This window comes from Camellia sinensis, chromosome 13, assembly GCF_055761805.1.
Source record: "Camellia sinensis isolate YWXY chromosome 13, ASM5576180v1, whole genome shotgun sequence".
Classification (NCBI taxonomy): domain Eukaryota; kingdom Viridiplantae; phylum Streptophyta; class Magnoliopsida; order Ericales; family Theaceae; genus Camellia; species Camellia sinensis.
In genome coordinates, this window is record NC_138973.1 from 21,733,424 (window position 1) to 21,745,778 (window position 12,355).

At 36.1% G+C, this 12,355-nt stretch overlaps 1 long non-coding RNA gene across 1 annotated transcript; it reads right to left on the reverse strand.

Moving 5' to 3' along the window:
* Positions 1–2,674: 2,674 nt before the first annotated feature.
* Positions 2,675–4,319, reverse strand: LOC145806555 (uncharacterized). The gene is made up of 3 exons (XR_014349878.1): positions 4,169–4,319; positions 3,886–4,002; positions 2,675–2,902 (listed from the first exon to the last, which is right to left on the reverse strand). It is a non-coding gene; the product is annotated as an uncharacterized LOC145806555 (long non-coding RNA).
* Between the last annotated feature and the right edge of the window lie 8,036 nt (positions 4,320–12,355).

Below are 12,355 nucleotides of genomic sequence, written 5' to 3' on the forward strand. Positions count from 1 at the left end.
GTTGGGATGTGGTTGATCAGCCATTTCACCCTGACCCGTCCGTTACTCTCAATTTTTTTTTTTTTTATATATTGTTTACACCCATCATAAGAGATAGAGACACACTCTCTCTTTCTCAACCCTTTTCTTTGACAGACTCTCTCTCTCTCTCTCTCTCTCTCTCTCTCTATCTCTCTCTCTCTCTCCCCAAAAAACCCTACCCATCTACCGACGACAACGACGGCGTCATCCAACCAACAACGAGTGACACACTGAAAGCCGATCGGCGATCGAGGTGAGATATTCTCTTCTCTTCTCTTTTTCTCCTCCGCTTTCTCCTTTTTCTCCTCTTCTCCTTCCAAATATTCAAAAAGCATTTTGCTTCATTTTCTTTTCTTTACTTTGCAAAGTAGGTTTACACCTTTTTTTTTTCCTTCAGATTTTTATTTAAGTGAGTGTAATTGTTAAATCACATATTGCTTTAGACAAATAAAACTTTGTTCTATTTTTTAAAAGCTTATTTCTTGATTACGCAAAGAAATGAAGCAACAATTTTAGATTGCAGACAAATTATTTTTTTCTTAAGAATTTAACCTGTCACTTTTATTTTTACTTTTCTTTTTCTTTTTTTTTACAAGGAATCTCACTAAACTATTATTTAAGTCCAAAAGACGTTTGAATTTACAGTTCATTCTGGAGTTCGTCCTTCTAATTGTTGATAACACAATTAATAGCTATACACAATTGCTAAGAATGTAGATGGAAAAAATAAGGAGTTTCTAAATGCACCCACTAATCAAATCTCTACACCTATTTGTACAACAGTTGTATAAGTGTTACAAAGCATGTGTTATATGTAAATAAAAAAATATAAAAATTAAAGAGTGTATTTTAAAGCACCCAAAATGAAGTGCTCATTTGGTTGTTAAGTTACCTTGTAAAAAAAAACGATATTCATACACTAATTTTTTGTAAAATTTAAGAATAGAATAATATGACAATAACATTTTTGATTTTCAATAAATAGATATAAATGAGACACATCATTGTGTTTAAAATTTTTGTATAAAAAACTTATTTGTATAACATTACAAATGTGTGGTTTGGTCAGGGTTCATTGTAAAGGGTCGGCTCACTACTATTTAGAAGGCCATTGCTATCTAAAAAAGCTATTATCCTCAGCATTCTCATTTTGGGTCTCCATCTACATTACAAGTCAATGAAATTAATAATAATAATAATAATAATAATAATAATAATAATAATAATAATAATAATCCTTGAGACTCGCAAGCAGGGGGTCAAACCTTTTTCAATAAAATTTTATAATCCATTTTCTTCAAAAAGGTCTCACCCACACCTATTATATGTCTTTATTCACTACAAGAAATTGCATTTTTCGCAACGCAACAAAATATGTTGCTAAAAGGGAAAATTCGTTGGCAAAGAATTTTGCCGACACACAAAGCTACGTTGGCAACCCGTAGGCAAAAGTGAGTTGGCAAAAGTTTTTGCCGACGAAATTATCATTGCGTTTGTAAAAGTAATACCTTTAGCGATGAACATAGTCGTCACTAAAAACCTCCATCCATCGTCGGCAATTTACCTTGCGTTGGTAAAAGTCATTCAAATATGATGATTGTGTGGCACTTTTCGCGACACAATATGCATGGGCAAAAAATATACTTTTAGCAACAACATATGCGTCGGCAAAAGTAAACTTTTGGTGACACATTTATGTCGGTAAATGTTGCCATTTGCCAACGATTTGTTTGTCGCTAAAGCTTTACTTTTGGTAACGACAAATTGGCATTGGCAAAAAATACACTTCTACCAACACAATATGAGTGGGGAAAAGTAACTTTTAGCGACACATTTACGTCGGTAAATATTGCCATTTGCCAACGATTTGGTTGTCGATAAAGCTTTAGTTTTGGCTACGACAAATTGGCATTGGCAAAAAATACACTTTTAGCAACACAATATGAGTGGGCAAAAATAAACTTTTGGCTACACATTTACCGACAAGTTATTTGTCGAAAAAGCTTTACTTTTTAACAACATCAAATTTGCAGCGGCAAAAATAATTGAAACTCATTTATAATTTTTTAAAAGATTTACAGTTTTACAAGAGGCATCCCTCAGGCACCACTATAACAAACTAATAACATTGATATGAAATCACACAAAATACCCCCTTCATACCCTTCCATCCAAACACTAGCAGTTGCCCGAACTTACACCTAATGACAACCCCCATTAATGAAAACCTGATCTATTACAGATTGGACAAAAAGTCCTGCACCCTTCCAAACATCAACAACACCAGCAAACATCCAACAACAACACCGCAGCACCTCATCGTAACGATCACCATCATAACAGCATCACCACAGCATCACAGCAGCACTAGAAGAATAGCAGATTAGTATAGCAGATCAGCAAACTGATTCAACACAGATCATCACCAGTTCAGAAAACCATTTCAACTCAGCAACCCAAACAAAATCATATAACCAAATCAGAATTGACACAGCAGTTTACCTCATTTACCAGAACAGTCAAAAAACAAATCAAACAAAACCAGTAACAAAACTATACAAAATGCTTAGAAATCAGTTTACCATGTTTGTCATCCATCAATTGTTCAAACAGCCCTAAAAAATATACAATTCTTAGTAACTTTTAAGCCATCAGGTTAACAGAAGTTAAGTAAAAATTCAAACTAATTCATTGGCTGTCATGTTTACACTAGGAGAGTGAGTTATATAAAAACACTCAATTCAAGTACACCACAATGTTTACCAAGCTAACCTTATACCAATGCACTGGAAACAGTAAAAGTAACTAAGCATTGAGATTGTCCATACACCACAATGTTCACTGATGGCTCTCTTCACTGCTTTAGAATGTGACTGGTGCACTGAAATATGAAACAAAGTCGAATCATTTCACTCAGAACCATTAGTGGCAAATTTATTACACTTAAATCATTAAATTAGTCATGAGAAAGTCAACAAAATGCTTCTATAATGAAGGTACCAGTAAACAAGATCAGAAACATCGACCTCCTTCCCCCACCATCTGCTAGTGGGGAAAGAAAAGAAAAAAAATATATATATCCATCCCTACAATAAAATACCCGAGTAATGCACAATTAAAATCTTGAGATTGTTAACAACTCTCTCCTTGTATTCCTTGCCGCTTATTCTAGCTTCTGTAGGAAGCAGGTCTAGCTTCAATGGAGTCTGCAATCAATCGGAAGATGGTCACACTAGGGTGAGGAAGATAAGAGGAAATTTATGCACCTAACAGACTGATCTATAAAACCAAATAGACAATAAACCAGCTAGCAAGTTTGATGGCATTAGTATTACAACAAATGCTAATAAATGCATTCAGGTCATAAAATATGCTTAGTATCTCACACATAGAACAATACGGTACGTGCATTATGTTGCAATATGTGATTTGTTATGTCCACGTTCTCATGAGATTTGGCTGTTTCTCTAGGCTTCAGTCTTGAATAAATTCTACACTAGCGAGTATCAAAAGTTAAAACAAGGAAAGAGAATCAATATAGAACTCCACAATGAAATACGGATCCATGGGTTTATAAAAAGAAGCACTTCAGAGTGAGATTGAGAGAGACTTGGGCTTGTAAATTGTAAATTCCATTTTGATATTTAGAGTGTATGACAACTTGGGTAACACACAAGAGATGAATTTTGTCTTAAGCCAGTTCAATAGTTCACAGACAAAAATCTTCGGATCTATTTATGAAACAAGAAGTTGTGGCAGAGGAAAACATAAAAAATTTCACTTTTTAAGACCAAATAAATCTCAAGCAAGCTAATCAAAACACAATGTGCAGCCTAAAATGGAAATAAAAGAACATAAACATACCATGGACAAGGGAGATTGTGTGAATTTCTCGTAGTCAAACTCTTGAAATTGCTTTTCGGTGAATGTCGCATTTTCTCCACAAACTTCACATTGTGATGACCTCCCTCTGATCTTGACCTAAGCAAAATCATGGTACAAGGCTAATTGAAAAAAAAGGGGGAATTGACTGGGCATGTCCACTAAGTTCAACAAATATAGAGGATGTTTATGCTAGAAGAAAAATAAAAAATAAATATAGAGTAGAGAATTTATTAATAGAAAACTGAAATTTTTTAAAACATACGATACAAATCTGTGCAGTCAATGCATCAAAAAGAAGCATCCTTCTTGAGAGTGGTTCACCAACATCACTTGCAATCTTTATAGCTTCAAGGGCTTGGTGGCAGCCAATAATACCAGGAACTGTAAAATTATATAAAAGTAGAGCAAATAAATAAAAGAAATACATCACTTGCAAGCCAGGTGAATTTGTGAGGAAATAAGGACTGGACTGGAGACTCCAAATATGTACACAATAGCTTGCACATTAAAGCATATTTCTTAGTGTCATCCTATGCCTTCCCATGGCAAGTTCAAGGTCCACCACATAAAGACAAAGTACCGTGTTAGGCAACTAAAAAACTGATAGCTGAGGAAAAAGAACACAAATCATGACACGACCACAATATGCAATGTTGTCAGCAAATCCTGCAAGGCACTAAGAATCTGCAGATCATCTTCTCAGTTATTCACCGTGCTCTGAGGTTTTCTGAGATCTTGTCCCAATCTCTAAAGGAACCCCGCAATCCTTTGCTATGCCTTCACCTTTCAGTGAGCTGTCATAAATTTTGGCTCATCCAGGTTGTGGTAGTCAACATTGGTAATGTATTAAAGTGATTACATCCATGATTATGGAATGAAACCAAAAAAAATATAAAAAAAAATTATGACTTCATTTTTCAAAACTTAAAGCAATTGAGATTATGGCTTTGAAAGTAGAGTCGAATTAGAGTTCTTTTTTTTGATAAATAATAAATTTTATTTAGAAAGCATCAAGATGATGCAACTAAAACAAAACAACCAATAGAAGGAAACAAAACTCGCCTAACCAATTACATCATCCAAAAAATCGAGTCGAATTAGAGTTCTTGACCATCACTCTTACTTACATTCCCTTTTGTGATACCCATTTATAATATATCAAAAATTTCACAATGAGATAAATTAGAAATATGGCTAGGAATACAACAACAAAAAACTTTAAACTTCACCTTTCAAAACTTATGCAATTGGGACAAAGCCTTCAAATGTAGAGTTGGGTGTTATTGACCATCAGGTCCATCACTCTTACATTCCCTTTTGTGAATACCCATTCTTCTTGCTAATATATCAAAATTCTAGTAACGAGATAAACTAGAAATATGCAAGGGACTCGAGAAATGCAAACAAGGACAGACAGCTAAAGGATAACTCCCAGGCAAACTCAGATTTTTCTCTCTTTAAATTCAAGATTGTAGGCAATATTTCTAATTGAATGGACTAAGACACAACATATTAATGGCTTACCAATTCCCAGAACACCACTATCAGAGCATCTTTGACATGCTGTCGTAGGAGGTGGAGTTGGAAATAGGCACCGATAACATGGACCTCCATTGTAATTGTAAACTGTAAGTTACACAAATGATTTGAGGATGCAGTTGCAGTAAGAATTTGAACAATATAAAAAAGAGTTAATTACATTTTGTAGTCCCAAATCCATATAAAGAGTTTTCCACATGTTCATATAGGAATTAGTGAGAAAATTGCTAATACTGTTTTTTACCTGCCTTTCCAATCCTATAGCGGCACCTGATACAAGAGGCTGCATGCATAAACATTGAGGTTAATAATCAGAAGATTAACATATGAAGTCTAAACTATTTCATTGGATAATACATACAAGCTTGATCAAATCTGTCCTTAAATCTACGATTCTAATAAATAAATGAACATATATGACAACGGAGCTAAAAGAGAATTCAGTGAATAACTAGGAGTAGAAGAACTGAAGGTCTGCCACCTTAATCATTTTAAGCAGATTCAAATACAAGTCAACATTTATAAGTCGAGGAAAAAACAAGAAGAAATTCCACAAAGCTAACTTTGAAAAGGATGAGCAGCATACTTACAAAAGCACCGTGTCTTAAATTAAGCAACAAAGGAATGAACTCACCTGCTTTGGCCACAATGATGTCAATGAATTTTGTAGCTCCATCCGTTTGGCAGACAAGTCCTTCAACCCCTCATTTAACTTCACTTGGTGGTGTTTCTTTTCCTCTAGTGTACTCACTAGTCTATCGAGAAATCTGAAAATTAGATGCACACTACAGTCAATACTTGATATTGTCACAACTCATTAGGAATAATAAGCATGGCATCATGAAACCAAAATACTAGTAATGTGCATGACTGGAGGGAGAGGGATAATCAAGCAAACTGCAGTTACTGGGTAAAAACCATCAAGATCAGGATAGAAAACTTCTGAATCGGTCATTACAATAGACAGTTGATTCCTAACAACAACCAAAAATGCAAAGACTAATTAGCATGGATCGCGCAAAATATGCATCAATCAAATACCAAAAGAAAAGTCATGTAAATATAATATAATTGTCATTTGTGAATTCTCAATACAGATTGGTGTCGTAAACAATAAGTGCGGGAGAAGAAATTTGACGGTGAAGGAAATGGACAAGGTATAAAGCTTGTTGAAAAACAAGAATGCTGCACCTTTTTGAGTTGAGAATCATGATCTGATCCTTGGTTTTTCTATTTGTCAGTGAAGAGATGGCCAAAGAAACATCAGACAACATCTTCTGAATTGTATCAGAAGAATACTGCTGCAACACTAAAGGAGCAACTGCCTGGACTTGATGTTGCAAGGACAGAGTTTCGTTATTTGTCAACTCCGTCAACCACTGTTTCAAGAATGCTTTAATCTGGCACCAAATATCAATTGATGTCAAAATGCTTTGATATCATAACCAAAAGTCAAACAAAAATATTAAGTTCACAAAGGATTGTGTTGTTACATTCTCGTGCCCTTTTACACGTGAATACAACTGAATGTATTAACCAACAATGAATGTTTGGAAGAAAAAAAAAAACACATTCCCATCAGTACCTAATTAATCAAAATGACAAATAAGCACATACTGTAATACCCCTGTTCCGTAATGTGTTAATTGGTCCTTAATACGAGTATGATTGTATGTTTAATATGATTTTGTGTGAAAATATGTGGTTTTGAATTTCTATCTGTTCACCGTAGGAATATCTGTTTGATTCTACCGCTTCGGAAATTAAATTGGAGGCCTTATCGGCCACAGAACCCGAAATTGATTACGTCGTTGTGATTGACATAATTTTTAGAGCCTACGGTGAAATTTAATTAGAAATTGATTCGGGTCAGATTAAGTTGATTAAATTGATAATTTAGTACCCAATTGTTTATTATTATTATTTTGGAATAGTGGGGTTTGATGTAAAAGGGCACTACACCCTCAATTCCTTCCCTTATGTGGCTTTGGCTGATTAAACTCTCTAGAGAGAGTGAGAGACCCGAAATTGAGAGAGAAAGGGAGAAATCATCTAAGTTTGCTCTTGAAGCTTTGGAGTCTTGAAGGCTAGCTCAAGAATTAACCATAGTTGTGAAGATTAAAACTCTTTGGTGAGTAATTTTGTAAATTCAGAGTTGAATAAGAATAAAGAACATGAATTCAATTGAGCATGATGAAATTGAATGGGTTTTGTTGGATTAAAGCTTGATATATGCATGCATGTAAGGAAATGTTTTGAAATAGCATGTATAAGCTTAAAGTGCATGATTCATGTAGAGTTTTGGTTGAAACTCATGTTTTGATCACCATTTGTGTTATTTAAGTTGAGAATGTGGCTAATTCATCACATGCATGTGCAATTTGAGAAGATATGAGCTTGAATGCATGAATTTGTTATGTTGGTGCTGAGTTTGACATATTTTGGGCCATGCATGTAGATAAATCAAGAAATTGAGCTTCATAATGTTATAATCTTGCATTGGTACCATGTTGGTATGATCATATTTGAGATTTGAGCCATTGCATGCAAGTAATGTAGCTGGAAAATCGAATTGGAGCTCAAGAACACAATTCTGGGTTTTCCAGAATTTTGAGTTCCGCTCGAGCGGGGAACCTGACGCTCGAGCGGGAAATACGTGCTCCCAGCACTTTTTGCAGACGTGGTGTCCGCTCGAGCGGGGAAGTTTACGCTCGAGCGGGGAGCTGTGTAGGCAGGCAGTCCGCTCGAGCGGCCGAGTTCACGCTCAAGCTGGAATAGAAGGCAACCAGTACTTTCGCAGACTTAAGGGTCCGCTCGAGCGGGGAAGTCCACGCTCGAGCGGGGACCCTATTTTCTGAAATTCTGTTTTTGCATTTTGTGTTCTGTTTTCCGTTCTCTTTCACTTGCAAGCACTCTTAGGCATATGTTAAGCAATGTAAATGAGTTAATGAGATAATAATAAAGCCTAAAGAGGAATATGTGAATTAAAGAATGGATTAAACTGTTAATGATCCTTTTGTGTTCATGAAACGTGTAGGGTCAAGCTCCAGGGCAAATCCACAAGCCGATCACTGTGAGTAATATCAATATTTGAATGCTTGCGAATGTCCAATTGTTTACCCCCTTTTAAGCTTTATGAATTGCTAATTGGGATTGTGGACGTAAGTCTGATATGATTGCATGAATGGACCAAAGGTCGTTTTGAAACGAATGAATGGACCAAAGGTCGTTTTGATGTGAATGAATGGACCAAGGTCGTTTTGAAATGAATGAATGGACCAAAGGTCGTTTTGATGTGAATGAATGGACCAAAGGTCGTTTTGAAATGAATGAATGGACCAAAGGTCGTTTTGATGTAAATGAATGGACCAAAGGTCGTCTTGATATAAATGAATGGACCAAAGGTCGTCCTGATGTAAATGAATGGACCAAAGGTCGTTTTGACACATGTGAGTGGGCCGAAGGCCGTTTTGACATGAATGAGTAGGCCGAAGGCCGTTTTGACATGAATGAGTAGGCCGAAGGCCGTTTTGACAAAAATGAATGGGCCAAAGGCTGTTTCGACATAAGTGAATGGGCCGAAGGCCGTTTTGCCACGAATGGAAACCCAAATGGGCCAAAGGCCAGAATGTTGGAACTACAGTTACTTGATTTGCATTTCGTATAGTCTTATATATTTGCTAATTAGAAGTATGAATTGGGCCCAAGGCCGTTTGGAGCATGTTGTTCTACATATTGTTATGTAACTGTCATATTTGATATTATTCACTGGGCTATCGCTCACGCTCATTCATGTCTTTGTAGGTGAGCCAAGAGAAGTTCAAACCCAGCCCCAGTGAAGTCTGCCAGGAATAACATGAGTTTGGAGAGTCAGCCTTGTGTCTCACGCATGAGACTCAACCTTGCCATTCTATTATGTATTTCCATTTTGTCTTGTTGGCAAGAATCTTGTGTATATCGGTATGTAGTTGTGATATGGGTTGACTTAGTTTTGGATGATCCTGTTTGTACAGAACCTATGTCGCTATGTTTCTGTTGTGAGTTATTAACGTGCATATGTATGGTTTGTTTTGATGTGCCACGTAAGCACAGCTCTATGGACAAAGTTTTAAATTTGGCTTCCCTTTTGGCCCCCTTTACTCTGATGTGTTAAGTCTGTTTTGGTTTGAGGCCGTAGGTAATCTTAGGATTACTGGCCGGTTACGTCCTTAACCCATGGGGGCGGGTTCGGGTCGTGACACATACCTCAAATAGGTCATCAAGAATCTTATTCCTATACTCCGTCTCCAAAAGCTGGCTCCTCTGTTGGGCGATTTCTTGGGTTTCAGTTACAATATTTGGAATAGATGTATGAAACTCCAAGACTGCATTTGACAAGCCTGTACCTTCAATCACATGAACTTGAGGATTCTCAACACTAATATCCCAAGAAATCTCTGACACAGAGACCTCTGGGACCACAACATCTTCCTCTTATTTAACAAAGGTCTCATCAGATTCCACACCATCATCATTCAATGGAGAATTTTGTAAAAACTCACTGGCATTCATAATCTCATAAGGACCCAATCCATTGCTAGTATCTTCTGTTTCTTCCACAGTACAAGGTCTCATCAGATTCCACAGTACCAATATCCCAACAAGAAGCATTCTCTCTCTCTCTCAGTTTTCATTGTTCATTTCTCCACAATGCTTTTGTAGATGTACTTACAATATGTATACATATACAAGAAACAAAAACCTGGCTTTGACATACAAGACAAGCTAAAAAACACTAGACCTACCCTGTGCAGATAAGTATCTGCTGAATCTGGCATGTCATAGTTGATGACAATGTTAACACGTTCAATGTTGATTCCCCTACCAACCAGATCTGTTGCCACAAGTATCCTCTTGTGCCCCTCCTTGAAACCCTTGTAGTGTGTCAACCTACAAAAGATTGCGACAGAGCAGAACAAAAGAACAGAAAAGCAGAACAAAAAAGACCAGAACAGAACAACAAAATACACCAGATCAGCAACCCCAGCAGTGCAGCTGCATAAGAGCAGCACAACAACGAACCCCATTAGCAACAAACCCCATTAGCAGCAACACATTAGCAGCAACAAGAGAGGCTTCAACAGAGCAGAGAGACTCCATACAAACCCCATTAGTGCCAGGTCGCAGCTGATCAACCTTATTGAACACTGGTTTCCTTATAGCAGACTTTGCTTCAGCCATTTGTAACACATTAGATGATGAAGTAAATGTCTTTAATGCCTTCGGAAACCTGTAGTACCAGTTTCCCATTCTCCAAGAGAGCCTCAACTACTGCTCTGGTGGAAAGTGTGTCATAACCTAGAAATTTTGTGTCACGAATATTTTCAGCTAGATCTAAAAAAACCTTTATATAACAAATAATAAAAACTAAACTGAACACATCATAACAATTAGTAATGTAACCAAATTAATATCAAATGCATTTCAATATCCCAAATTTTATTCAAATATCCAACAATACTAAACATAGTAATCCTAAAATGCGTCTAACTATATCCAACAATCCCAAACATAATAATTCCAAAAAGTACATAAACATTCAACAAAAGAAAATATAAAACGAAACAAAGAAAAATTAAATGAATGCCAACGTGCAAAACGATATATATCACTACTGAACCACGAACATCCATCGCCAACCTATGAACAAAAGGATAAAAACATGAGTATTTTATTAATGCATTCACTTCAACAATAATATACAAATACATTTAAAATTAATCAGAAAATTGTTGTGAAGCTATTGTTTTATCAAGCTATTGTATACAAAGGTTGTAATGCTAGGATTGTAATACAAAGTTTATATAATTTTATATTGTTGACACATGTTAGGATTGGTTAAATAAAGTAAATCAATTTAATGAAGTGTCAAATTTACCTCTATTTCAACCGAGAGAAGTTTCATCCTCCCTTACACCCGATGCATCCTCCCCGACATTGGTGTTTGGAACTAACCTCGGAATGTTTGCTAGATCTATCCCATTTTTTGCTGCCAACATTTGAATGATCGTTTGCATTGTACTCATATTTTGAGCCTGGTCAAGTAACTGCTTTCCTTGGTCAGCTAATTGTTGTCGCTGGTCAACTAACTGCTGTTGAAGAACAATCACCTCGGAGTTAGGAGCCTCAAATGTGTAGAAGATGAAGTACTGTCCTTGTGGATCCCGTATTCCTTCAAGTAGACCGACCTCTTCCCAAGTACTTCCCTGGAAATCTGCTCCTCAGACAATGGATGTGTGACACTAGGTTGAGATTGCTCAGCGATCTTTGAAACCATAGTGGCCTATGAATGAAACATAAGTAAGCTTAAAACATAATATCAAAATGCAAACATTTATTATTGAAATTGAAGTAGTTATGGTTACATGATGTTCCTCAGCTGTGTTATTTATCCACACTCCCCCATGTCGGTGATGTTTGTGAGTGTCCTCAAATAGTTTCGTAATAGTCGGTTTACTTCCTTGTACCTTTCATTTCATTAGATTTTCTAGTCAATCAATAATTCTGTATTTATAATTTAGTATGTTCAAATTTGTAAATCTACACTTACAATGATAGATGCTCGCGATGCAAATGATCTTGAGCCGCTCGTATGATTATACTTCACACAACCTCTCGCTTTCATCGCATTCTCTGACTTTTGCTACAAATAAAAAAAAAAAGGTATTAATATACAGGAGGATGTTACTTTAGTAAATATTTTTATAAATACCTTCCAATCATCAGTTTCCCACAGATTGTCAATCATCCATTCCCAATCATCCTTTGTACAAGGATATAGTATCTGACTTTTGAGGTCAGATACATTGTCTTCTTTAAGGGATTTGTAGTGTGTGTGTAATCTACTTTTCCATTCACTGTACAAAGTTTG